Source organism: Carcharhinus amblyrhynchos, chromosome 28 (assembly GCF_965287045.1).
Source record: "Carcharhinus amblyrhynchos chromosome 28, sCarAmb.v2.hapA, whole genome shotgun sequence".
Lineage (NCBI taxonomy): Eukaryota > Metazoa > Chordata > Chondrichthyes > Carcharhiniformes > Carcharhinidae > Carcharhinus > Carcharhinus amblyrhynchos.
In genome coordinates, this window is record NC_137351.1 from 31,272,443 (window position 1) to 31,297,772 (window position 25,330).

Consider the following 25,330-nt stretch of genomic DNA (forward strand, 5'->3'; position numbering starts at 1 on the left):
CTGCAACCGTCCAAAACACTAGGCGGAATTCTCGGGCAGGGCAGGCAGAAGTTGGCAGGAGTCCAGAGGTCAGTTTTATGTTGGTATGAATTTCCTGGCTGGTGCCTCTATGGCAGGTCGGGAATCCCGCTGGAGGACGGGGTGAAACAGATTTGCATCCTGCTAATGGGATGCAGTGGGGGCCGGAACTAATCCTCCCCCCCTCCCTCTATTCTCCGCGACCTCAATGGAAAAACATGCCTGGGAGAACGTGCGGAATTTGGGATTCACCTAAGCAACGCCTGGGACTAGCTCCAGAGTTTGGGATGGAGGTTGCCGGTGACCCTGGGCCCTGCATTGCCACAGCATTTATTAGGTGGACTTTCCAGGCTCAGTGTCATTGAGGAGGTCTATCTTCCAGTGCCAGACTGTGCCTGGAGGTCCATCCTCTTTCTTCAATGGGAGGTCAATGATGTCAAGTGGCTTTTCAATATGGAACCCGGATATGATGGCATGACACGGACCATCATGCTCCACTACAGAATGCGGCACAAAACCCCTCATGTTTAATTAGTGAGGTCAAAGCTGAGCAATGTGGCATGATTTCCCATCAGCCTCTGCAGTGACAAACACTCCCCAAACTGGTCCCCTACACGGGCGTTAGATGGAAGGATTCTGCTGTCTGCTTCCTCTATTCTGACGCGCACCAACTCCTGTTCACTTATCGTAGAATCCCTACAGTGGCAAAGGAGGCCATTTGGCCCATCGACTCTGCACCGACTCTCCAACAGAGCATCTTACCCAGGCCCTGTCCCTATAACTCCATGCACTTACCCCACTAATCCCCCTACCCTACACATCTTGGGACACCAAGGGGCAACTTAGAATGGCCAGTCCACCTAACCCGCACATCTTTGGACTGTGAGAAGAATGATGCGGAGATGCCGGCGCTGGACTGGGGTAAACACAGTAAGAAGTCTCACAACACCAGGTTAAAGTCCAACAGGTTTATTTGGTAATAAATGCCACTAGCTTTTGGACGGCTGTTCCTTCGTCAGGTGAGTGGACAGTTCGGAACTCTCCACTCACCTGACGAAGGAACAGCGTTCCGAAAGCTAGTGGCATTTACTACCAAATAAACCTGTTAGACTTTAACCTGGTGTTGTGAGACTTCTCACTGTGGGAAGAAACTTGGAGGAAACCCATGAAGACACAGGGACAAGGTGCAAACTCCACACAGGCAGTGACCCGAGGCCGGGAATTGAACTTGGATCCCTGGCACCGTGAGACAGCAATGCTAATATGTGGATAGGCATATGAATAAACATGGGAATAGTTTAGATTAGAGGGTCATTAGATTGGTTCCACTGGTCGGCGCAACAACGAGAGCCGAAGGGTCTGTACTGCGCTGTAATGTTCTATGTTCTATGTTCTATGTTCTAACCACTGTGCTGCCCCACTTACCCATTGCTAAGCTTTCCTCTCTCCCTCCACCCTCCAACAGTCAGCTGCGCTGGTTCCAAAGAAACACTTGAAGCGTAAAGTCTTCTAAAAATGTTTAAATTAGGGACCCGCCCAGTCGCCCCTCTCTGTTATAAACTGAAGTGAGTGCGTGCACAATGAGTTGGGGTTGTGTTTCCCATTTCTGAATTTTTAACACTCCCCCCACCCCGACCTCTCAGGGTGGTGCGAGACGGAGGTGAGGGCATTAAAATTCTCCCCAAAGTGCGAGGTCTTTGTCCGGGAGCGGAGACACAAACGAGTGCAAACAAAGCGAGGGAGCAGCAGAGAACTGGCTCTGTTATTTTGAGGAATCCTAGAGCCGCAGTGCCAACTAATTGGCATGAGGGGAAGCAGGTGGTCCCATGGCTTATGACAACAGATGCTTGCAGTAAACATGCCCCTGAACTGTGGTGCAATGATCCCTTCCAGGCACTGCTCGAAGGTCATTCCTCCTGCTGTCCTGTAATAAGAATGAAGGGATGTCAAACACCCTGTGTAGCTGTAAGGTAATAAGACCAGAGCAGCTGCCTGCTCCAGATTGCAAGGCTATACCCACTGCTAGCCCCAAACAAGCTGCTAGCTGGAGGGGGAAAAAAAAAATCAGCAAATATTAACTCACCAGCCACCTCGGAAAAATAAATCTGTCACTTCACAAATCCACGGTGAATCCCATTTTTATCTGGCAGATTTATTCTGCAAGACAGTGCCAGGTCTGTTTAGAACATAGAAAAACTACAGCACAAACAGGCCCTTCAGCCCATAAGTTGTGCCAATGATATCCCTCCCTACTAGGCTTACCTATAACCCTCAATCCTATTAAGTCCCATGTACTCATCCAGAAGTCTCTTAAAAGACCTTATCGAATTTGCCTCCACCACCACTGACGGCAGCCGATTCCACTCACTCACCACTCTCTGAGTGAAAAACTTACCCCTGACATCTCCTCTGTACCTACTCCCCAGCAACTGTGTCCTCTCGTAGCGACCATTTCAGCCCTGGGAAATAGCCTCTGAGAATCCACCCGATCAATACCTCTCAACATCTTATAAACCTCTATCAGGTCACCTCTCATCCTTCGTCTCTCCGAGGAGAAGAGACCGAGCTCCCTCAGCCTATCCTCATAAGGCATGCCTCCCAATCCAGGCAACATCCTTGTAAATCTCCTCTGCACCCTCTCAGTAGCTTCCACATCCTTCCTGTAAAGAGGCTTTTCTTTATACCATCCCATTTGCCAGCAGAAATCTCCGGTACCCGATAATCTTTACCTGAAATGCCGATTTGTGAGTCGCAGGAAGCAGCGTGAAAATTATAACTGGTACTTGGTTTAGAACCTTTAATCCAAACAGCGCCTTTGCAACTTGATGGAGGAAGACTGAGCAAGTGCTCTTGGAGAAGTGAAGTTCTGAAAGATGTTGCAAGCACGGGGCAGAGAGTTTAGTAAAGTTTATTTCAGGGTTGCGTTCACCTCTGGCAAGGCTGACACTAATTGCCCTCCTCGAGTTGCCCTCGAGTTGCGAGATACCCCCTTGAGTCACCGAAGTTTGCATGATGACAGTGCTCCTACAGCGCTGTAACAGACGGAGTTACAGGAGTCTGACTCAGCAACAGTGGAGAAAAGTTGATGCATGTCCAATCTGGAACGATATGAGAGGTGGCACGGTGGTTAGCTCTGCTACCTCACAGTTCCAGGGACCCGGGTTTGATCCCTGGTTTGGGTGACTGTTTGTGTGGCATCTGTGCATTCTCCCCATGTCTGCATGTGTTTCCTCCGAGTGCTCCAGTTTCCTCCCGCAGTCCAAAGATGTGCAGGTAGGTGCATTAACCATGCTAAATTAGTCCTTAGTGTCCCAGAATGTGTAGGTTAGAGGGATTTAGTGGGGTAAATATATAGAGTTACGGGGATAGGGCCTGGGTGGGACTGTTGTCGGTGCAGGCTCGATGGGCCTCGTTCTGCACTGTAGGGTTTCTATGATTCTATGATTTCTCTGTTTGACTTGAAAGGTGAACTTGGAGGTGATTGTGATCCTGTTTAGTTTTGTAGCTCTTGTGAGGTGTTGGGAGGTTCGGAAGGTGCTGTCAAAGAAGTAATCTGCATCTTGAATGTGCTACACTCTGCAGCCATCTTGTGCCACTCACTGGGGATGAATGTTAATGGTGGCGCACAGGATGCTGACTAAATGGATTCTTTTGCTTTGGATGGTTTTGTGCTTTTTGAGTGTTGTTGCCATTGCCTCTATCCAGGCAAGTGCAGAGTGCTCCACTATGCTCCTGACTTGAGTTTGCAGGTTAGTGGGTAGCTTTGGGAGTGAGAAAGTGAGACAGTTGCTGCAGAATCCTCAGCCCCCAATCATCCCATCTACGGTGCTTGTCCGGATGTGTTTATGGTCACTGGTTATCCCCAGGATATTGATGGTGGGGTTTAGGCTTTAATAATGCTAGGAGCTTAACTCCAAGGACATGAGGTGCCTAATTTCCGATACACTCTTCCAAAGGGTCATTCAGTTGACAAAACACAGATAGCGATGCATATCTAAAGCAGGTTCCCAGACTCCTGTGCAACCACTATTGGGAGCAATGGTGAATCAAGACAATTGTATTCCCAATCTGTCTCCATCCCCCTTCTGCAACCATTCCTCACTCACCCATCTTCCTCTAACTCCAAATAGAAAGGGAGTGTGTTAGCCATGCAGGCAGGCAAGGCTGTATTTCCATGGGACCCTGGCATTCGGGGGATCAAAATTCTGCACACATGAGGACAGCCTCAACTGGGATCTTGGGTTCATGTTGCACTACCTGTAACCCCCATGACTTGCCTGAACTTGTAACATCTCACTCACTGTCCTGTCTGGAGACAATACACATCTCTTCAACCTATGCCTAATGCTATCTCCACTCACATTGTCTGCACCTTTAAGACTTGATTAGCTGTAAAGAATCACATTCTAATCAGTATTCTGTAAACTGTGTGTGCCTTTATATGCCCTGATCAGAACTTTCCACTCACCTGACGAAGGAACAGTGTTTCCGAAAGCTTGTGGGTTTACTATCAAATAAACTGGTTGGACTTTAACCTGGTGTTGTGAGACTTCTATTTGGGAGATCCACATGAAACCAACACCAACTGGGCGGCAACCCACCGAGCGGCTAAACGGGCGGAGTAACTGCCAGCTATACTCCTGTGGGATGGGCTTGAACTCTAACCTACACTGAAAAGCTCAATCAGAGTACGCCACTGTCAGTATAGCTACATTCCATCAGTTTAATGAAAAGAAAATTGAGTGAAAATCACCAATTTATTAAAGGGAATACTGTGCAAATATTTCACGAGGGGGAAATATCGATTTCTTATGAAGCAATTAGTTACAGCAGAACAGTCTTTTGATTGGGTGAAGCCTTCGCTCGGAGACAGAAACAGGCATCGACTGTATTCTTGTACGAGGACCTGTCCCAACTATCTCTGCATCATTTTATTCCCCTTGCCACTTTATTTATTCCTTCACATTCCTTACCTGGGCTTCTAACAGGGAATCCACAGGGAAAAAGAGGTTCCCCATGCTCCCAGGCAATTTGGAAAAGGGGACCCAAACGTGGCTCATTTACATTTGCTGGAAGTGACAGGTGCTTATACACAGGGCCCAGTAAACAAGAGGAAGAGGCACCTGGAGCTGAGAGACCCCCGTTGCTCTGTCCATGTCAATGCCTCAGCCTTAGACCCATAGAATCCCAACAGTGAGAATGGGCAGTGTGCATTAGATTTCTGGATATGCTCCTTCAGATGGTCTAATCTTCATAAAGTGTCTCTCTCCAAGAACAAAAAAGGGTATTTTTTAGGTTCTGAACTTTGGGAATAGAATGTAGAAGATACTGAAAAGAGCAAAAGAATTTCAGGAATCAATGTTTGGTCTGAACTCAGTTCATCTTGTTTCAAATTCTTCCAATTATATTTTGATTCCTCACTGTGGATGAATAGATCTCCTGTAGGCTGAAGCTTTAATGCCCTCCCAGAGACGTGGTAAGGGGCAGGGATTTAAAACCGGGTGCCATGTCACATGTGCTATCCCAGGCACCTACCCACCCACCCTCACTGCAACAAAGGAGGCATTGGATAGCTCACTCAACCATGGGCCAATGAGGCTGGTAAGTTACCAACTCATTGTCACTTAGGGGCCTCCCCACTGCTGCCACTGGGATTTGACCCAAGGTGATAAAAGCCTGGTCACCAGTCGCCCAAGTAAAATCAGGTGGGTCTTGGTGTCAAGCTGAAGGGAGATGGCACTCCTTTGACAGGCATTTCATGACCGTCAGTGATTTCACCAACTCCCCCCCCTTCACCCCTTCTCCCCCTGCCCACCCCTCACCCAATGTGGTGTGAATTCACACTGCATTTCCCACCCCCTGCTTTTCCCATCCATGCCCCACACCACCTCACCAGGGTTTGACACTCTGGGTCCACGAATCCACAGCCTCTCTCTGCAGCCTGGCTCCATGCTTTCACTTGGCCTTGCTTTCATTGGCACAGCTGGTACCACGAGAGCTGCCAATTTGTCACCATCTCTCTGAGACAGGACCTCCCCGTGAGTGGTGGGCATCTGACTCTGGTCAACTAAAGGGCCATTGGCCATTTAACGGCTGTGGGGTGAATCAGCCAGGTGGGAGTGGGCTTGCCCTGGGAGCTTACATTGATCTGCGATCTGACTCACCTGACGAAGGATCAGCGTTCCAAAAGCTAGTGGAGTTTACTATCAAATAAACCTATTGGACTTTAACCCGGTGTTGTGAGACTTCTTACTGATCTTATGTGAGAGCGGCAGAAAATTCAATCCAAACTATTTCATGCAGTTTGGGTGATGGATTGTGAACTTGTGTGATATTGTACAACAGCCAATAACAAACCCAAAGCCCATTTTACTTCTTTCGATTTTTATTCCCTTCGAACTCAGTGGGCTATTATTTCACAATCTTCCATTTTTCATTGCCACACAACATCCCAGTCGAGTCAAGAAGAAAGTATAATTTTCAGAAGGAGTGGAATTAGTGGGTGGAGGACAGTTTGATTCAGGAATGTGCACAGTCAGTCAATGCATATTCTAAAGTTATATCTCGTTCATATTTCCAGTTTAGATTCCAATGCCGATTATGGAAACTGTTTGCACAATATAGTCATTTTTAAAAAATTCATTCATGGGATTTGGTTGTCACTGGCTGGCCAGCATTTATTGCCAATCCATAGTTATCTGAGGGCAGTTGGGAGCCACATGTAGGCCAGAACAGGTAAGGTTGGCAGATTTCCTTCCCTAAGGGACATTAGTGAACCAGATGGGGTTTTCCAGCAATGGTTTCACGGCTATCATTAGATTTTTAAATCCAGGTTTTTATAGGATTGCAAACATCACCCATCTGCCATGGTGGGATTATGAACCAGGGTCCCCCATTACCCTGGATTACGAGTTCAGCGACAATACCACTGCGCCACCACCTCACCTGAAAACAACACCCTCCTATCAACAATGGCACTGCAGCTCCCCCACAGGCTGGAGGTATAATTACAGTGCGGCATGGTGACATGAGCACATGCTGACCTAGCAATGTTTAATAGATTGCCAAGAGCTGCTAAATGCTCGACGTTGACTCTCACTGTGTTCCATTATAAAATCCCAAAGGTCTGACAGACACCCAGTTGAAGATGTAGGAAATAAAAGGCAGCATTTCTGAAGTCAATTTCTTCAAACCCCACTCTTACTTTTTGAGAACAAGTTAATCAAACTGAGGTGCATTGAGGTAACATTCAAACTCTACATCCCTGTTGGGAGCCCCAGTCTCCAGCAGCATCAGATCAAACACTCCTCGCTGTTCATTAAAATGGGTTGCAGCACTCTGCATCCTGGGACAGAAAGCATAAATACAGGAAAGTACATTTCACATCAAAATCTACAGACGGACGGAGGCCATTTGGGTCCACCTTGGTAAGCAACAATCAGCATACATTTATACGGCCTCTTTTTACACTTTTCCCAAGGTGCTGAAGAAATAAAGATATTCAGATCCTCAAAACTGACCCCCCCCCCCCACTCCCAAACAAAATCACAGACCTCCCACAACCCAGAGTGTTTGCAGGAAAGATGTTCCTGATGGTGGGGGTGTCCGGGACCAGGTGTCAGAGTCCGAGAAAACAGCGTAGACTGCGTAGGATGGAGATGAGAAGCAATTTCTTCATCCAGAGAGAATGGTCAGCCTGTGGAATTCGCTACCACAGGAAGTAGTGGAGGCCAAAACAGGGATTGTTTTCAAGAAGCAGTTAGATCTAGCACTAAGGGCAAAGGGGATCAAAGGATATGGGGAGAAGGCAGGATCAAGGCTATTGAGTTGGATGATCAGCCATGATCATAATGAATGTTGGAGCAGGTTTGAAGGGCCAAATGGTCTCCACCTGCTCCTATTTTCTGTGTTAACCATGTACTCATTTACAATGCCATAGGGGAGCACAGAAATAGGATTCAGCTTCTCAAATCTCTTGGTTCAATTCGTCCTGTCTGTTTGCCTTTGTTGCGTTAATGATCGGATTCAATCAAACTCCATCAGTCCTGTTAACCATGAAACCTCTAATCTCCCCAACTGTCACAGACCCTTCCTTCCCACCCTCCCCAAAACGTATCACATCTCTAACTTTTAGCTTTGACCTGAAACATTAGTTCTGTTCCTCTCTCCATAGGTGCTGGTGGGCCTGTGAAGTATTGACCACATTTTCTGAACACATTTCAAAATGCTATCAACGTCTGCTTTGAATTTTTCAACAGGGCTCCAGCAACTGCTTTTGGAACCGCTGCCTCCTGTGTGAAACTTGTCTGAATTCCATTGTGTGCGTAGCTCACTCTTCACCATGATCTTATTGAATGGCGGGGCAGGCTCGAAGGGCTAGATGGCCTACTCCTGCTCCTATTTCTTATGTTCTTATGTTCACGGCCTCGGTTCTCAGTGAGCTTTTCCCGCCATTCTATGCCTCCTCTGACAGGATTTCATAGCAAGCTGTGTAAAATGATTGTCGACGTTACTGCTATAACTGTTGCTTCGGTCGCTGGCTGTCATGGTAACAGGGATAACGACTACAATGTCAAACGCACAGAGATGTTCATTTCCTTCCTTTCAACAACCTTGTTGGCAAAGGCTGAACAACCAAACTGGGTAAAAACAAGCATCGCCATACATACATCGGAAGTTGAATTGGAGGTTCTGGACCCTGTGCTGAAACGGAGGAAGAGACCCATGAGATGTTTCTATCACGGGGATTCCTTGGACTTTTTGGGGGAAGACTTCAATCAGGCCATTGAGATTGGACCATTGGAATATGAGCTCCCCGATTCAGGATCTAATTGATGGGCCAATCAGGGAGTCTTTGCCTTGTATTTAACTGGGGGTGTCAGTTCCTCTGAGGTACACTGCTAACTGATAGCACTCTGTGTACTGCTGTTAAAATTTGTAAATAGAGTGATTTTGGTGAAGGCACTTCTGCCTCCGAAGACTTATTACAACCTCCCTCACTGTCCACACGCCTCCGATTTACCTGGAGCCTCACGGTGTGTAGGTAGAGACACCACTTGCGACCTCCAGGCTTTCCCACTATTACTGGATCCCTGTCCTTATGGGGGGGTGGACATTGAACACTCCATCCCACTGAGCCCATCACCTACCTGGCACCCGTGCCTCATGTGAACCCCACACCCACCTCATCTGGAGGCCATGTGCCATGGGATTCACCCATGAAGGTATCACTGATTCTCCTTCCCACCCCACTCCTGTATTATGTGTTCCCTTTGTACGTGTTGCAGATGATGCTGTAACCATCACCATGCTCTTTGAAGCCCAGTACACATCCCGTCAAGTCCACAGGCATCAATTATAGGACCTCCCGATATTAAGCTGCGCTTTTTCCCATTGGAACACATCCCTCCCTGCAGCTGGGGTACACCATGCTATCAATGTGCACCCTCAGTTTTAACACGTAATAACTTGAGGGTGTCCGGTTGTGCCTTCAAGTTAAAAAGGGTTTATTACCAATAAGCTGTATCTAGAATCATAGAACCCTACAGTGCAGAAAGAGGCCCTTCGGCCCATCGAGTCTGCACCGAACACAATCCCACCCAGGCCCTACCCCCATATCCCTACATATTATACCCACTAATCCCTCTAACCTACACATCCCTGCGCACTAAGGGGCAATTTCTTAGCACGGCCAATCAACCTAACCCGCACATCTTTGGACTGTGGGAGGAAACCGGAGTACCCGGAGGAAACCCACGCAGACACGAGGAGAATGTGCAAACTCCACACAGACAGTGAGCTGAGCTGGGAATCGAACCCAGAGCCCTGGAGCTGTGAAGCAGCAGTGCTAACCCACTGTGCTACCTTAGTATCCAGAGGTGCGTAGGTTAGCGGGATTAGTGGGTATAATATGTAGGGATATGGGGGTAGGGCCTGGGTGGGATTGTGTTCGGTGCAGACTCGATGGGCTGAAGGGCCTCTTTCTGCCCTATATGTATCTATATGTACAAGCAATGGTCAGACGGAACTAAAGACACAATCAAACGCTCTGCTCCCGGGCCCCAACTAACGTCCCTCCCTGGGCACCATCCCTCGTTCCCAATTGTCTTAGTTTCCCATGTTGACTCTCCTCTGGGTTTGACCCAATTATGTGGTCCTCAGGGACTGTCCCCTTATCGGGGCCACGTTACCACAAATCACTCAGCCACTTTAGCCAGGAGGCACTCCTGTGAAATACTTCAGGATGTGGAAGGCATCCTACAAATGCAAGTTGTTGTTATATGGACCGAACTTTGCGATTCCCCCAGAGTACTGAGCTGTAGCAAAGACAGCGCAAAGCAGTAACTCCAGCGTGTTGCAATATTTCAGCTTACACATTTCTCTTTGTTGTCTGCGGGAAGCAATTAAGGGACAAACACTGTAGATTAGGTTTGTATCGCCGCCTGTGCTTGGCTCTGAGTGATGCGCGGACTCTCCCTGCATTGATTTATACGGTATTGTGTTCCTGATAATTGCTGGGCAATTTACTGCCAAACCAGCTTTCCTCAGCAGCACAGGCCCGCAATTGAATGGATGCTGTACACGGACACTGGTCCATTAGTACTCAAGGTTAAACCTCGAGGAATTAATGTCAGATTAGCTAGCTGGACTGGAAACTGATTTAACACGGGGAAGGAAGCAGAAGGTGGCAATCAATAAGGATATCTTTGCCTGAGAGGCAGTTCTGTCTTCCTTCCTAGCTCGAGTGGTAGCACTCTTTCCAATGAGGCAGAGGGCTGTGTGAGCAAGCCCTATGTAAGAGATAGACAAATAGCAAAATGTATCAGCGCGCAGCCAGTTCACCATTGAGACAACATATTTAAAGTTTATTTATTAGGCTTACATTAACGCTACAACGAAGTTACTGTGAAATTCCCCCACTCGCCACACTCTGGCACTGATTGGGTACACTGAGGGAGAATTTAGCATGGCCAAAGCATCTAACCAGCACGTCTTTCAAAAGAAACTGGAGGAAACCCACACAGACATGGGGAGGATGTACAAACTCCACACAGACAGTGACCCAAGCTGGGAAGCAAACCCGAATCCCTGGCACTGTGAGGCAGCAGTGCTAACCACTGTGCTACCATGCATAAGAACATAAGAACATAAGAAATAGGAGCAGGAGTAGGCCATCTAGCCCTTCGAGCCTGCCCCACCATTCAATAAGATCATGGCTGATCTGAAGTGGATCAGTTCCACTTTCCCACTTTCTCCCCATAACCCTTAATTCCCCTGTCTATCAGAAACCTATCTACCCGTGACTTAAATATATTCAGCGAAGTAGCCTCCACCACTTCAACGGGCAGAGAATTCCAGAGATTCACCACCCTTTGAGTGAAGAAGTTCCTCCTCAACTCTGATCTAAACTGCCCCCCCCTTATCTTGAGGCTGTGCCCTCGAGTCCTGCTATCCTTTCTAAGCGGGAAGAATCTCTCTACCTCTACCCTATCCGTCCCCTTCATTATCTTATATGTCTCTATAAGATCCCCCCTCATCCTTCTAAACTCCAACGAGTACAGACCCAGTCTATTCAGTCTCTCTTCATAGTCCAACCCCCCTCATCTCCGGTATCAGCCTAGTGAACCTTCTCTGCACTCCTTCCAAGGCCAATATATCCTTTCGCAAGTGCGGCGACCAAAACTGCACACTGTACTCCAGCTGCGGCCTCACCAGTACCCTGTACAATTGCAGCAAGACCTCCCTGCTTTTATATTCTATCCCCCTCGCTATAAAGGCCAACATTCCATTCGCCTTCCTGATCACCTGCTGCACCTGCAGACTGGGTTTTTGCGATTCGTGCACAAGGACCCCCAGGTCCCTCTGCACCGTAGCATGCTGCAGCTTTTCGCCTTTTAAATAGTAATCCCTCCTACTATTATTTGCCTAACCATCTTCACAGGTGCTGTCTCACCTGTTGAATGTTTCCAGAATTTTCAGTCTTTGGTTTTAAGTTATAACTTTGTCTGTCGAGGGGAAAATAAAAAGAATGACCTGGCTTGTGTCATTCAGGAGCTTGGCATGTCAATGTAGAAACTACAGCTGCCAATTGGTACACAGCAAGCTCCCACAAACAGCAACGTGCTTAATGATTGGTTCACCTGTTTTGAGAGTATTCACTGAGGGGCAAATATTGCCCGAGGAGACCTACCCTGCTCTTCTTGAGTGGGATCATTTACATTCTCCCGAGAGGTCAGGCCCACAGTGAAGGCCTCAGTTGAAGATTACACCATCGACAGTACTGGCACACGTGTCGTCAGCTGAGCCTGGAATGGGGTTTGAACACAAAGTCTCTCAGCAAAGGCAACTGAGCCACAGCTAATTAATCTCTAAAAATAATCGGGCGCAATATTACAGCCCAATGATGCTTAGGTTAGGTTGATTGGCCATGCTAAATTGACTCTTAGTGTCAGGCTAAATGAGAGTTGCGGAAGTGGGGCCTGATTGGGATTGTGGTCGGTACAGGTTCGGTGGGCCGAATGGCTTCCTTCTTTATAGAGGGGATTCTATGATTTTCCAGTCCTTTTGAACTACGGGGTCTTTTGGGGAGGGGGCGGAGAGAGTGGAAATCCCTGCCAGAGTATTTCTGTTTGAATCGCATTGAGAAATCTTCACTTCTTTGGAGGTTGTTGTGTTTGACTTGGCAGGGTCATATCCTCCTTTTTTAATTCTTTCACGGGACATTGGTATTTCTGAGTTGGCCAGTATTTGCTGTCCATCCCTAATTGCCCTGGAATCATATTTCAGAGGACAGCTGAGAGTCAACCACATTTTGCTGTGGTTCTGGAATCACATCTAAGCCAGGCCAGGTAAGGATGGCAGATTTCCTTTCCTAAAGGACATTAGTGAACCAGATGGGTTCAATGATAGTTTTGTATAGTCACCACCATTGGGTCATAGAGTCATAGAGGTTTATAGCATGGAAGCAGGCCCTTCGGCCCAAATTGTCCATGCTACCCTTTTTATAAAATCCCAAAGCTAGCCCAAATTGCTCACATTTGGCCCATATCTATCTATACCCATCTTACCCACGTAATTGTCTGAAAGCTTTTTAGAAGACAAAATTGTACCCACCTCTACTACTCCTCTGGCCGCTTGTTCCAGGCACTCACTGCCCTCTATGTGAAATAATTGCCCCTCTGGACACTTTTGTACCTCTCCCCTCTCACCTTCAACCTATACCCTCTAGTTGGGAAAAGATATTGACTATCGAGCTGATCAATGCCCCTTGTTATTTTATAGACCTCTATAAGATCACCCCTCAGCCTTCTACGCTCCAGAGAAAAAAGTCCCAGTTTATCCAGCCTCTCCTTATCACTCAAACCATCATGTCCCGCTAGCATTCGAGTAAATTTTTTTTGCACTCTTTGTAGTTTAATAATATCCTTTCTATAATGGGGTGACCAGAATTGTATACAGTATTCCAAGTGTGGCCTAACCAATGTCTTGTACAACTTCAACGACATTCCAACTCCTGTATTCAATGTTCTGACAAATGAAAGTAAGCATGCTGAATGCCTTCTTCACCACTTTGTCCATCTGTGACTCCACTTTCAAGGAGCTATGAACATGTACCCCTCAATCTTTTTGTTCTGTAACTCTGCCCCACGTCCTACCATTAACTGAGTAAGTCCTGCCCTGGTTCAATCTACCAAAATGCAACACCTCACATTTATCTAAAGCAAACTCCATTGCCATTCATCAGTCTTTTGGCCCAATTGATCAAGATCTCATTGCAATCCGAGATTGCAATGGGATTTCTTCACTGTCCACTATGCCACTGATCTTGGTGTCACCTGCAAACTTACTAACCGTGCCTCCTGTATTCTTGATACATGAATTGAATTCAATTTGCACCATCTGCCATGGTGAGAATTGAACCTGTGTCCCTCAGTAACATGTCCTGTTGGATTAGTGGCCCAACGCACTAACCACTGTGCCACCATCCCTTGTATGACCACAGTGGCTGCAGCTCAGTAATTGCCACCTCTTCGTACTGAGGGTATCACAGTAAAAATCAAATGCACCAGTTTATGGACAACACATTTCACCCCCCTTATGAAAAATGGTTGCCGGCAATGTTCACGTTCATGCAAATCTCGGTGTGTAGCTGGATAAAATAGTGCAGCGGTAATGGTAAAGGAGTGTAATAAAGCAACATTAACAAGAAAGTTCTCATTAACTTAAAGCCAAACCTTTCAAAACCCTATCAAATTCTTCCTGTGGTTGAAATGTGTGATATAAAATCCTTCAACCTGCTGAGTAGATTGTGCGCTGCAGTGTTGTTACATTCCAGGGCTGTGCTATTAATCAGAAATACACACACTAAAGGCTCCCAAATAAAATGAAATTCACTCACAGTGGAAGTTAATAAATAGAAAATGAGGCGCACTGCATATCTCTGCTGCCCATTGAAACACTGTGTTCACCTGCTGGCTGGCTTCTGTAACAAACTGCATAGAATATTAATATACACACAATTATTCAGTGCTGTGCGGGGAAGGTTTGATGGCTGAACACCTCAAGGCAAGTGTTTCTATTCAGCTGCCTAGTGCCTCCTGATTCCCAATATTTTTCAATACCTTTGCACAGTCCATTGTGAGCAGATCTTTGCTTGGGTCTACATAGAATCCCGACAGTGCAGAATTTGGCCCATCGAGCCTGCACTGACTCCACTCCCACCCAGGCCCTATCCCTGTAACCCCACTTATTTACCTGCCTAATATCCCTGACACTGAGGGGCGATTCCGCACGCCCAATCCACCTGACCTGCATATATTTGGGAGGAACCCGGAGGAAACCCATGCAGACATGGGGAGAACATGCAACATAACACAGTCAGAATTGAACCCGGATCCCTGGCGCTGTGAGGTAGCAGTGCTAACCACTGTGCCACCAAAGGGCTGTGCGAGGAAAAGTGCACTGAACTCTCCAACCTGGCACGTCCTGACTGTGTGGACACTGAATTGCCCTTTCCTCTCAGAGGTGTTGTCCACAACCGCTTGCGAATCAGTTCTCCCTCACTGTCCCGAATTAAACCCGGTCACCTTTAATAGTCACCCAGCATTTTGCCTCGGAAATGCAGCTCGAGTGTCACCTTTAAGAACAAAGAACAAAAACAGCCCGGGAAACAGGCCCTTCGGCCCAACGAGCCCGCGCCGCCATCTCAACACCACCAGTCCACCTCTCTACCCACGACCCCTGTCTAATGTTTTATGGCCATCCAGATTGAGGGAAACTGATTTAGGGACAATTTATTCCTGCCAATCAGCCTAACAGCACATCTTTGGGGTGTGGGAGGAAACCGGAGCACCCGGAGAAAACCCATGCAAGCACGGGGAGAATGCGCAAACTCCCACAGACACCGGCCCAAATCCATGTGTCTGCACAGCAATCAGTGATAGTCACTGAGCTGTCGTCTTGCCCAGTATCTGGTCCAGTTTAGGCACACACTAACGACATGAAGCACTAGGCCAATCTCGAACAACCAAGAGCAGCCCCAGTACGACCCATCGCGTGTATGCCCCTCGTTGGACACGAGGTGGACCGACTTAAAACCTGTGAATGAAAAGAGAAAAAAACATTATTATCATACTATACCCATTTACATTACCAGGGACGCCCCAATGCGACCCTTATTTAAAAGGTTCTCCTATATCCACCCATCTCCAACTCAGTCATGTGCCTGTCTAAGTTACTTTTAGCGTGAAACCATCAGAGCTTGCAGGGTTAGAGCAGTGGTCAGTTCATGCCTTTTAGGATTTCAGATTTTTTTTCGCCCTCCCCTGCCATATTTCAGAGAGCAAATCAGCCCAGCCCAGGGTGCAGCAGTGAAAGGGTTAAATCAGAGGCGAGGGTTAATGTGCCGCAGGGCTGAATGCTTACACTGGGAGAATACTCGATTCTCAGTGACGGATGCAGAATACAAATCCAGACACTATTGAATTTCCACGCTTGGGTCTCTCAGTGGAACTGGAAAGGACACACATGCCAGTCACAGTCACGTTCGATTGGGAAGGGGGAAGGGGGGGATTCTTTTCTGTTCTGCCTCGATCCCAGGAATCACGGGCGAAAGAATCGGATTTCTGGATGGAGGTTGGCGAGAAAGGAGAGAAAATGGAACATGGGGGGAGGGGGGTGAGATGCCGAGAATATTAAATGTATGAAGGAGTCTCATTGGTGTGTAGAGAAAGGGAAATGCATGGATTACACTGACACTCAGACATCCTGACTAACCAGGAGAAATATCAATGGGCTAAGTGGCGGATAGCAGATCCACATGAACACAGCTTTAAATAGCTCCATTCATTCTGTGGTTATATTTAGACTGCCCAGTATCATTTTGTGTAATATAACGTATGTGCATTTATATATAAATATGTTAGTAACATATGGTATATAAATAGTGGTACTGCACTGACGTTATCAGTTCAAAGGTTGAATTGCAATGTGACTGGAATTAAAAATTAATGCACAGACTGAAGAATCAAGTTAAAAATACCTAACAAGGTGAGAACCGGGTTGTTAAAAAAACAGCCAAACACGTTTAGGGAAACGGTGTATGTGATATAGAAGGCAAGAATCCTGAAGTTATATTAACCAGTCCACCATCCCATTACGGGCACTAAATTACACACAGAGGCCGTGCTTTAGCGCCAGTCTTAGCCGTGGGCGCAAATCCCATCGCGGCCACTAAATATCACCAGGGGCCAAAAACGGTATCCGCACTGGCGAGTGCCCAAGTGCCATCTCATTCCCAGGCTTAATACTGCTACTTCCCCACCCCCCCCCAATTTCAAAAGGAAATTGGATAAGCGATTTGATTTTGATTTATTATTGTCACGTGCATTAGTATACAGTGCAAAATATTGTTTCTTGCGCGCTATACACGCAAAGCATACTGTTCATAGAGAAGGACTGCCAAGTAGGGTGGTGGAGGCAGGCACGCTTGAGTTGTTTAAGGCTTACTTAGGTAGGCACATGAGCGGACTAGAGATGGAGGGATACAAAAGAATATTCTAGTTAAGGATCAAGAGCCACAGGATGTTCCTGGGAATTCATAGATTCCTATGGGCGGTCCAACATATTTTATGGCTCACCTGTCTCTTACGTTGGAGCTACTGGAGATCTTCCATGAATGTCTGTATTAGCTGTTGTATGTTTATTGATGTCTCTTTTTTACATCCACAGGCAATTCGGTCCGCCTTGTTGGCCAACAAGGGGCATACACGCGATGGATCGTGCAAGGGCTGCTCTTGGATGTTGCTTTGAGAGTTGCCTAGTGCTTCACGTCGTTAGTGTGCGCTTAAACTGGACCAACTGACGGGCAACACGACAGCTCAGTGACTATCACTGTTTGCTGTGCAGATACAGGGACCTGGGTCGGATCTCCGGCTTGGGTCGGTGTCTGTGGGAGTTTGCACATTCTCCCCGTGCTTGCGTGGGTTTTCTCCGGCTGCTCCGGTTTCCTCCCACACCCCAAAAACGTGCTCTTATGCTGATTGGTGTTAATGAATTGTCCCTAAATTGGATCTCCCTTAATCTGGCGCACATATAATTGTCTAAATTTGCACCCCTTTATTGTGGAGTCCACGAGATGTGGACAAAAGTTGTAGGTGGAAGAAGGATTGGAGTAAGGAACTCACTGAGTGTTAAAATGGGCGGCGCGGGCTTGTCGGACCGAAGATCCTGTTTCCTGTGCTGTGTTGTTCTTTGTTCTTTGAATGGCGTTCCATGCCAGCCAATTGGACACCTTACAGAAGTCCCCAGGAGAAAGGGAGGTTTTGACTATTGGCATCCTGTTAGGGTCCCTTGGCAGTCTGGGCAAAGTGTAGTGGGGGGGATGAGACCAGGCAGGGGAAAGGAACACAAGGGACAGGAGCGGCAAAGTATGCGATTTCATTCTGTACTGCGTGAATTTAAGTGTGTTGTATACGTGGTGCCTGTCTCTTTAAGACAGTGCAGCAGAAGTAAGTCATCTGACTTGAGGGACCAATGGGAATCGAGAGTGAGTGATCACACCAGAGAGAGAGAGAGAATCTGCTCTCAGAGATTTTAAATTTGGAATTGTGTTAATCATAGAATCCCTATAGTATAGAAGGAGACCATTTGGCCCATTGAGCCTGCACTGACCAAGCCCACATCCTATCCTTTTAACCCCATGTATTTACCCTGTTAGTCCCCCTGACATTAATGGGCAATTTTAGCATGGCCAATCCATCTAACCCACACATCTTCATAGAATCGCTACAGTACAGAAGGAGGCCATTCGGCCCATCAAGTCTTACCCACCAACCACATCCCACCCAGGCCTCACACATTTACCCTGCTAATCCCCTGACGCTAGGGTCGATTTAGCTTGGCCAATCCACCTAACCCACACAGTCTGTGGGAAGAAGATGGGATAGCTGGAGGAAAGCCATGCAGACTGTAAGCCTGTAGAACTGAGCTCTGTCCCAGGGCAGGCTTTATGCACAAACCTCGTGAACCTAAGTTTCTCTTAGCAATAAATACCTTCTGTTCCTAATAAAGCCTCAAATCTCTCAAAGAGGTTAGAGGGCCAGAATATAACCAAGGGTTTGGACCTCTTAAATGTTTTGTGGACCTGGCTTGGGAATGTGTGTAGCCTGTACTGGGGACTGTTTGGGATGCTCTGCAGCTCAGGGCCAATGTTGGGTAGGAAGGCGAGGTTGACCCTATCCCTGCGGGTACAAGGACATCTCAGCTTATATGACCCTCCGCCACCAGGATCTCCAGTGCCGTGTCCAAGAAGTGCGTGCCCTCTGTCCCATTCCCTCAGCGGCCAGCCAGTACACTCCACGCCTGTATCTAATCAGTGCTTGAGAACTAAACCTGAAGGTGTTCATTTCAGCACCCTCCATTTCTACCATCTAAAACAGAAATAAAAAGCTGGCCTCGGCAATGGTGATATTCAAGGTAAAAATCCATCTGGTTCACTCATATCTTTCCGGGAAAGAAATCCGCCACCCTTACCCAGCCTGGCCTACATGTAACTCCACATCTACTGCATAAAATTTGAGGCTGGTCCTTAACAGCCCTCTGGAATGTGCCTAGCAAGCCACTCATACAGAAAACTATCAAGGAAATTGGTGCTGTACTTTCGTGATACAGCACAGTGGGTGGGGTGGCATGGTAGCACAGTGGTTAGCACTGCTGCTTCACAGCTCCAGGGACCTGGGTTCGATTCCCAGCTCGGGTCACTGTCTGTGTGGAGTTTGCACATTCTCCTCATCTCTACATGGGTTTCCTCTGGGCGCTCCGGTTTCCTCCCACAGTCCAAAGATGTGCGGGTTAGATTGATTGGCCATGCTAAAAATTGCCCCTTAGTGTCCTGAGATATGTAGGTTAGAGGGATTACTGGGTAAATATGTAGGGATATAGGGGTAGGGCCTGGGTGGGATTGCGGTCGGTGCAGACTCAATGGGCCAAGTAGCCTCTTTCTGTACTGTAGGGTTTCTATGATACCCTCATTCTGTGATTGTATGGCCAAATTCCCCTCCAATTCGATTTTCAAGTTTGCTGACGACACCACTGTAGTGGGTCGGATCGCAAACAATGATGAGACAGGGTACAGGAATGAGATAGAGAATCTGGTGCGGCAACAATAATCTCTCCCTCAATGTCAACAAAACCAAAGATTGTCATCACTTCAGGAAGCATAGAGGAGAACATATCCCTGTTTACATCAATGGGGATGAAGTAGAAAGGATCGAGAGCTTGATGTTTTTAGATGTCCAGAATACCAGCAACCTATCCTGGCCCCCCCCTTGCCAACACTGTGGTCAGGAAAGCCCACCAACACCTCTATTTTCTCAGAAGACTAAGGAAATTTGGCAGGTCAGCTATTACTTTCACCAACTTTTACAGATGTACTATAGAAAGCATTCTTTCTGGTTATATCACAGCTTGGTATGGCTCCTGCTCTGCCCAAGATCACAAGAAACTACAAAAGGTTGTGAATATAGCCCAATCCATCAAGCAAACAGCCTTCCATCTATTGACGCTATCTATACTTCCTGCTACCTCGCCAAAAGCAGCCAGCATAATTAAGGACCCCACCACAGACCCCAGACATTCTTTCTTCCACTTTCTTCCATCGGGAAAAAGATACAGAAGTCTGAGGTCACGTACCAAGAACAGCTTCTTCCCTGCTGTCATCAGACTTTTGAATGGACCTACCTCACATTAAGTTGATCTTTCTCTACACCCTTGCTATGACTGTAACAACACATCTTGGAGAAGGAACAAAGAACAAAGAACAACACAGCACGGGAAACAGGCCCTTCGGCCCAATGAGCCCGTGCCGCCATTTTAACATTGTGAATCCCTCTTCCACCCATGACCCTTGTCTATGCTTATGGCACTCCACATTGGAAACCAGATTGAGGGGAGACTAATTTAGGGACAATTTATTACACCAATCAGCCTAAGAGCACATCTTTGGGGTGTGGGAGGAAACTGGAGCACCCGGAGAAAACCCACGCAAGCACGGGGAGAATGCGCAAACTCCCACAGATACTGGCCCAAATCCATGTATCTGCACAGCAAACAGTGATAGTCACTAAGCTGTCGTGTTGCCCAGGAACGTATTGTTGCAGGTTGAGGGGAGACCTGATAGAGGTCTACAAAATTATGAGAGGCATAGACAGGCTGGATAGTAAAATACATTCTGCACTCTCTCCTTTCCTTCTCCAAGATGTTATGCATTGTCTGCATAGCGTGCAAGAAACAATACTTTATACTGTATACTAATACATGTGATAATGATGAATCAAATCAAAATCAAAGAAGTTTAAAAGAGAAGTTATTTTCCTTATGTTTTCCTGGGGGGTGATGTTTAACACTCACATGCCTGGAGGTGACTGAGGTTTTCAGTGCCAATGGACTTGATCATTGGGGCAGAGATGCGATGTTTACTCAAAAGAAGACAGATGACATGCTTGCCTTCATCACCAGGGGCAATGAGTACAAGAGTTGGGAATCATATTGCAGCTATATAAAACCTTGGTTAGGCTGCATTTGGAGTATTGCGTGCAGTTCTGGTTACCACACTACCGGAGAGACATGGAAGTTTTGGAGAGAGTGTGAAGAAGGTTCACCAGGATGTTGCCTGGTCTCGAGGATGTTGACTATGAGGAGAGGTTGAATAAACTCGGATTGTTTTCATTGGAAAGACAGAGGTTGCGGGGAGACCTGAGAGAGGTCTACAAAATTACAAGAGGCATAGACAGGCTGGATTGTTGGAGACGTTTTCTCAAGGTGGAAGTTTCCGTTACAAGGCGGCACAGGTTCAAGGTGAGAGGGGGAAAGTTCAAGGGAGATGTGCGGGAAGGGTTTTTCATGCAAAGTGGGTGCTTAGAACGTGCTACCAGAGGAGGTGTTGGAAGCGGACACATTAGCAACATTTAAGAGGCACCTAGCTGGGTACGTGAATAGGGAAAGAATAGAGGGATATTGACCGAGTGAGGGCAGAGGGTTCTTTTCAGTTTAGCTCAGGCATTATGATCGGCACAGGCTTGGAGCGCCGAAGGCTCGGTTCCTGTGCTGTACTTTGCTTTGTTCTTTGATGTATACGGGATTGCAGTGGAATTGCCAATGTTCGAAGTTAGTCTCATTCCCAGTGTTAACCTCAACAACTCAATCCTGCTCTAGTGCAGCCTCCACATGTCCCCATTGCTGGGAACTAACATTATTACTCACATCTTCATATACACTCAACCACAAAGCCACTGCATGGCTAACATGTGTTATCTGACCTTTGATCTCCCAGGTCTGGTGACCCCACAAAGCACAGGGTGTGCCGTATTGTATCTAATACTGAAGGCCACTACCTTAATCACCCTATTATCATGGCATTCACCCTTTTCTTTAAACAAAACGCACTTCTGACTGGTTTCTGTTAGAGCAAAAGAGCCTGTGAGTATAACCTACTCGGGAACACAAAGTCTCGTATCTCATCTTTCGTGCTCTGTTTTGATCAGTCTGGTTTATCCTTTACTTGTCTTTGTATCTCTGTGGGTTTCTTCACCGTTCTTCCACTGGATGTTCTGACTAGTGACAGAGATGATTTTGAAAGACCCCTCCAGCTCTCGGTCACTTTCACCCCTTAGGTAGTTTCCAGATTTCTCAGCTTTTGCCTGGTTGTCTGTTGCTTCACTGGTGGATTCTGGTTCTGGATCTTCAACTACACTTTCTGGTTCAGACTGAGGTTGTGTTTCACTTGTTTCCCATAGGAATTCTCGGTTTCTCCTGCGCGGGTATCCGTTTGCAGTCCACACTATGTAAGACCTTGGTTCTCCTATGGTTCCTGTGACAACCACCCCGTGATGGGGTGGCACAGTGGTTAGCATTGCTGCCTCACAGCACCAGGAATCCGGGTTCAATTCCGGCCTTTGGTCACTGTCTGCGTGGAGTTTGTACATTCTCCCCGTGTCTGTGTGGGTTTCCTCTAGGTACTCCGGTATCCTTCCACTATTCAAAGATGTGCGGGTTAGGTTGATTGGCCATGCTAAATTGACCCTAGTGTCAGTGTGTTAACAGTGTCAGTGGAGTTATGGGAATAGACCCTGGGTGGCATTATGGTCGGTGCAGACTCAATGGGCTGAATGGCCTCCTTCTGCACTGTAGGGATTTTATGGAACTGCAGGATTCCAGATCCCTTTCTGCTGAGTCCTCGCTGTCTCTCCCTTTCCATTCAGAGATCGGACGCCACGATCAAAGTGCTGTTTCTGCTATCTCTATTTGAAAGTTCTTGCACGCTGTAGCTCACTGACGGTGGACAGGGCGTTTGGGGTGAAGTTGGAAGCTTAGTTATTAGTTCTCCCTCCATGGAGCTGTGCCAGAGATGATCTGATAAATTATTCCTGACAGCCAGCAGGGTCAGGGAGGGATCGCTTCGCTCAGCATTTTCCTTCTTCAACAAGGTTTTTTAAGGTCTTCACAGTAAGTTCCCGTTAGATTGTGGATATTTGGGACTTGCTGTATTGTGGCAAAACTCCCAGCCCTGTGCAAATTTGTGAAAGCACTTAAGACTTGTTGTCCAGATTCTGAGACGAGCATTCCAGCTATGCCACGGTGAGCAAAAATTATTTCTTATTATTTGCTCTTAATGTCCATTCTCAACACAGGCGCAAAATCTTTGAGTAATAATTTATTGCTAGTAGGCACATACTGTTATCAAATGTCAACACGTCCACTCCAATTTTCTGCTCTCTGGGGCGACATGGTGACACAGTGGTTAGCACTGCTGCCTCGCAGCGCCAGGGACTCGGGTTCGATTCCGGCCTCCGGTGGCCGTCTGTGTGGAATTTTACACTCTCGCCGTGTCTATGTGTGTTCTCTCCAGGTGCCCCGGTATCCTCCCACAGCCCAAGGATGTGTAGGTTAGGTGGATTGGCCATGTTAAATTGCCCATTAGTGTCAGGGGGATTAGCAGGGTAAATATGTGGGGTTATGATGATAAGGCCTGGGTGGGATTGTTATTGGTGCAGGCTTGATGGGCTGAATGGCCTCCTCCTGCACTGTAGGGATTCTATTCTATATATTCTCAGGAGCATTGCGGTTGAAGTGGTTCTTTTATTGTACAAATATCGCGAGGGGCCACGGGCTTAGGGTGAGGGGGGAGAGGTATAATTTGGGTGCTAGAGGGAGGCTTTTCACACAGAGGGTCGTGGGGGTATGGAATGCACTGCCAAGTAAGGTGGTGGAGGCAGGCACGCTGGACTTGTTTAAGGGTTACTTAGATAGACACATGAGCGAAATAGGGTTGGAGGGTTATAGGAGACTGTTTTAAATAAGGATCAGAGCCTCGGGACGTTCCTGGAAATCTAATGCTACATGTGTTGATGTTTCTTCTCTTTTACTCCACAGGTGCATCGGTCCACCTTGTTGTCTAATGAGGGGCATGCACACGGTGGGTCGTGCATGGGCTGCTCTTGGATGTTTCGAGAGTAGCCTAGTACTTCGCGTCATTTGTGTACACTTAAAACTGGACCAGCAGATGTACACCACGACAGCTCAGTGACTATCACTGTTTGCTGTGCAGATACATGGATTTGGGCCGGTGTCTGTGGGATTTGCGCATTCTCCCCGTGGTTGCGTGGGTTTCCTCCGGGTGCTCCGGTTTCCTCCCACACCCCAAAGATGTGCTATTAGGCTGATTGGTGTAACAAATTGCCCCTAAATTATTGTCCCCTTAATCTGGTTTCCAATGGGGGTACCATAAGCATAGTCACAGGTCAAGGGTGGAGGAGGAAAAACACATCGTTAAGATGGCGGCGCGGGCTCGTTGGGCCGAAGGGCCTGTTTCCCGTGCTGTGTTGTTCTTTGTTCTTTGTGATTTTCTATATTTTTTGGCACACTGCGCACACATTCACCATTTCCCTGATTACTGCTTCCTTTCCAGGCCAATACATCACACATCGAGGCCTTCTCCTGCATGTTTCTACACTGAGGTGATGCCTGTATTGCAGCATTTCTTTATTGGGAGTTGCAGGAATTATTATCTTTCCTGTCTTATAAAGTATTCCGTCTGCCACATGAATGGCGGAATTCTCGGGCCACGCTGGTCTAAAAGCCGGAAATTCCCGTCCAACAGTCAATGGGGTCTTACCCATTGTAACCCACCTGCTAAAATTCCAGACGGAATGGGAGAATTCCGGCCAATGATCCTCAGGAATGTTCCGGTACTCTTGTATAGCTCTGATGTGTGGGCTAGCCAGTTTGCACAACTTGCTGTCGTTTACTCAGGGTGGTGTTGTTCTTGGTCACTTCCCTCACCTCATCCAGTTTGGTTCCAGCCACAGGTAAGTTCTTTATCGTCATGTGAAGCCATGTCTCTATTACTGAGTCCTCTGTCACATTAGGTGGGTACATACGTGACAGCGTGACGATAGTGTATATACCTTTACCTGGTTCATATTTAACTTTGACCTGGTTCTTCTGCAGACCTTGGATTCTTGGTGGTCAAAGCTGCTTGGTGACTTTGTTCCCAGTGTCATTTCCGCATCATTTTGTAGAGGCTCTCAGAGAGATGCTGTCAGATCTGACATGTGCAGAGTTAACTTCCCTCTTCTGACATCCTAGGGGAGGTATGTTCATGGCTGTTTTGATTTTACACTGGTTTAGCCTCAACCCCACACATGGCTCAAGTATTTGATTTTATGAAGATCTATTTTCCTTCCTCAACTTGATGTTTTTTTTCTCGAGTTCTCACCAGCAGCTCCCTCGATATGTGGTCATGTCCTTCTTATGT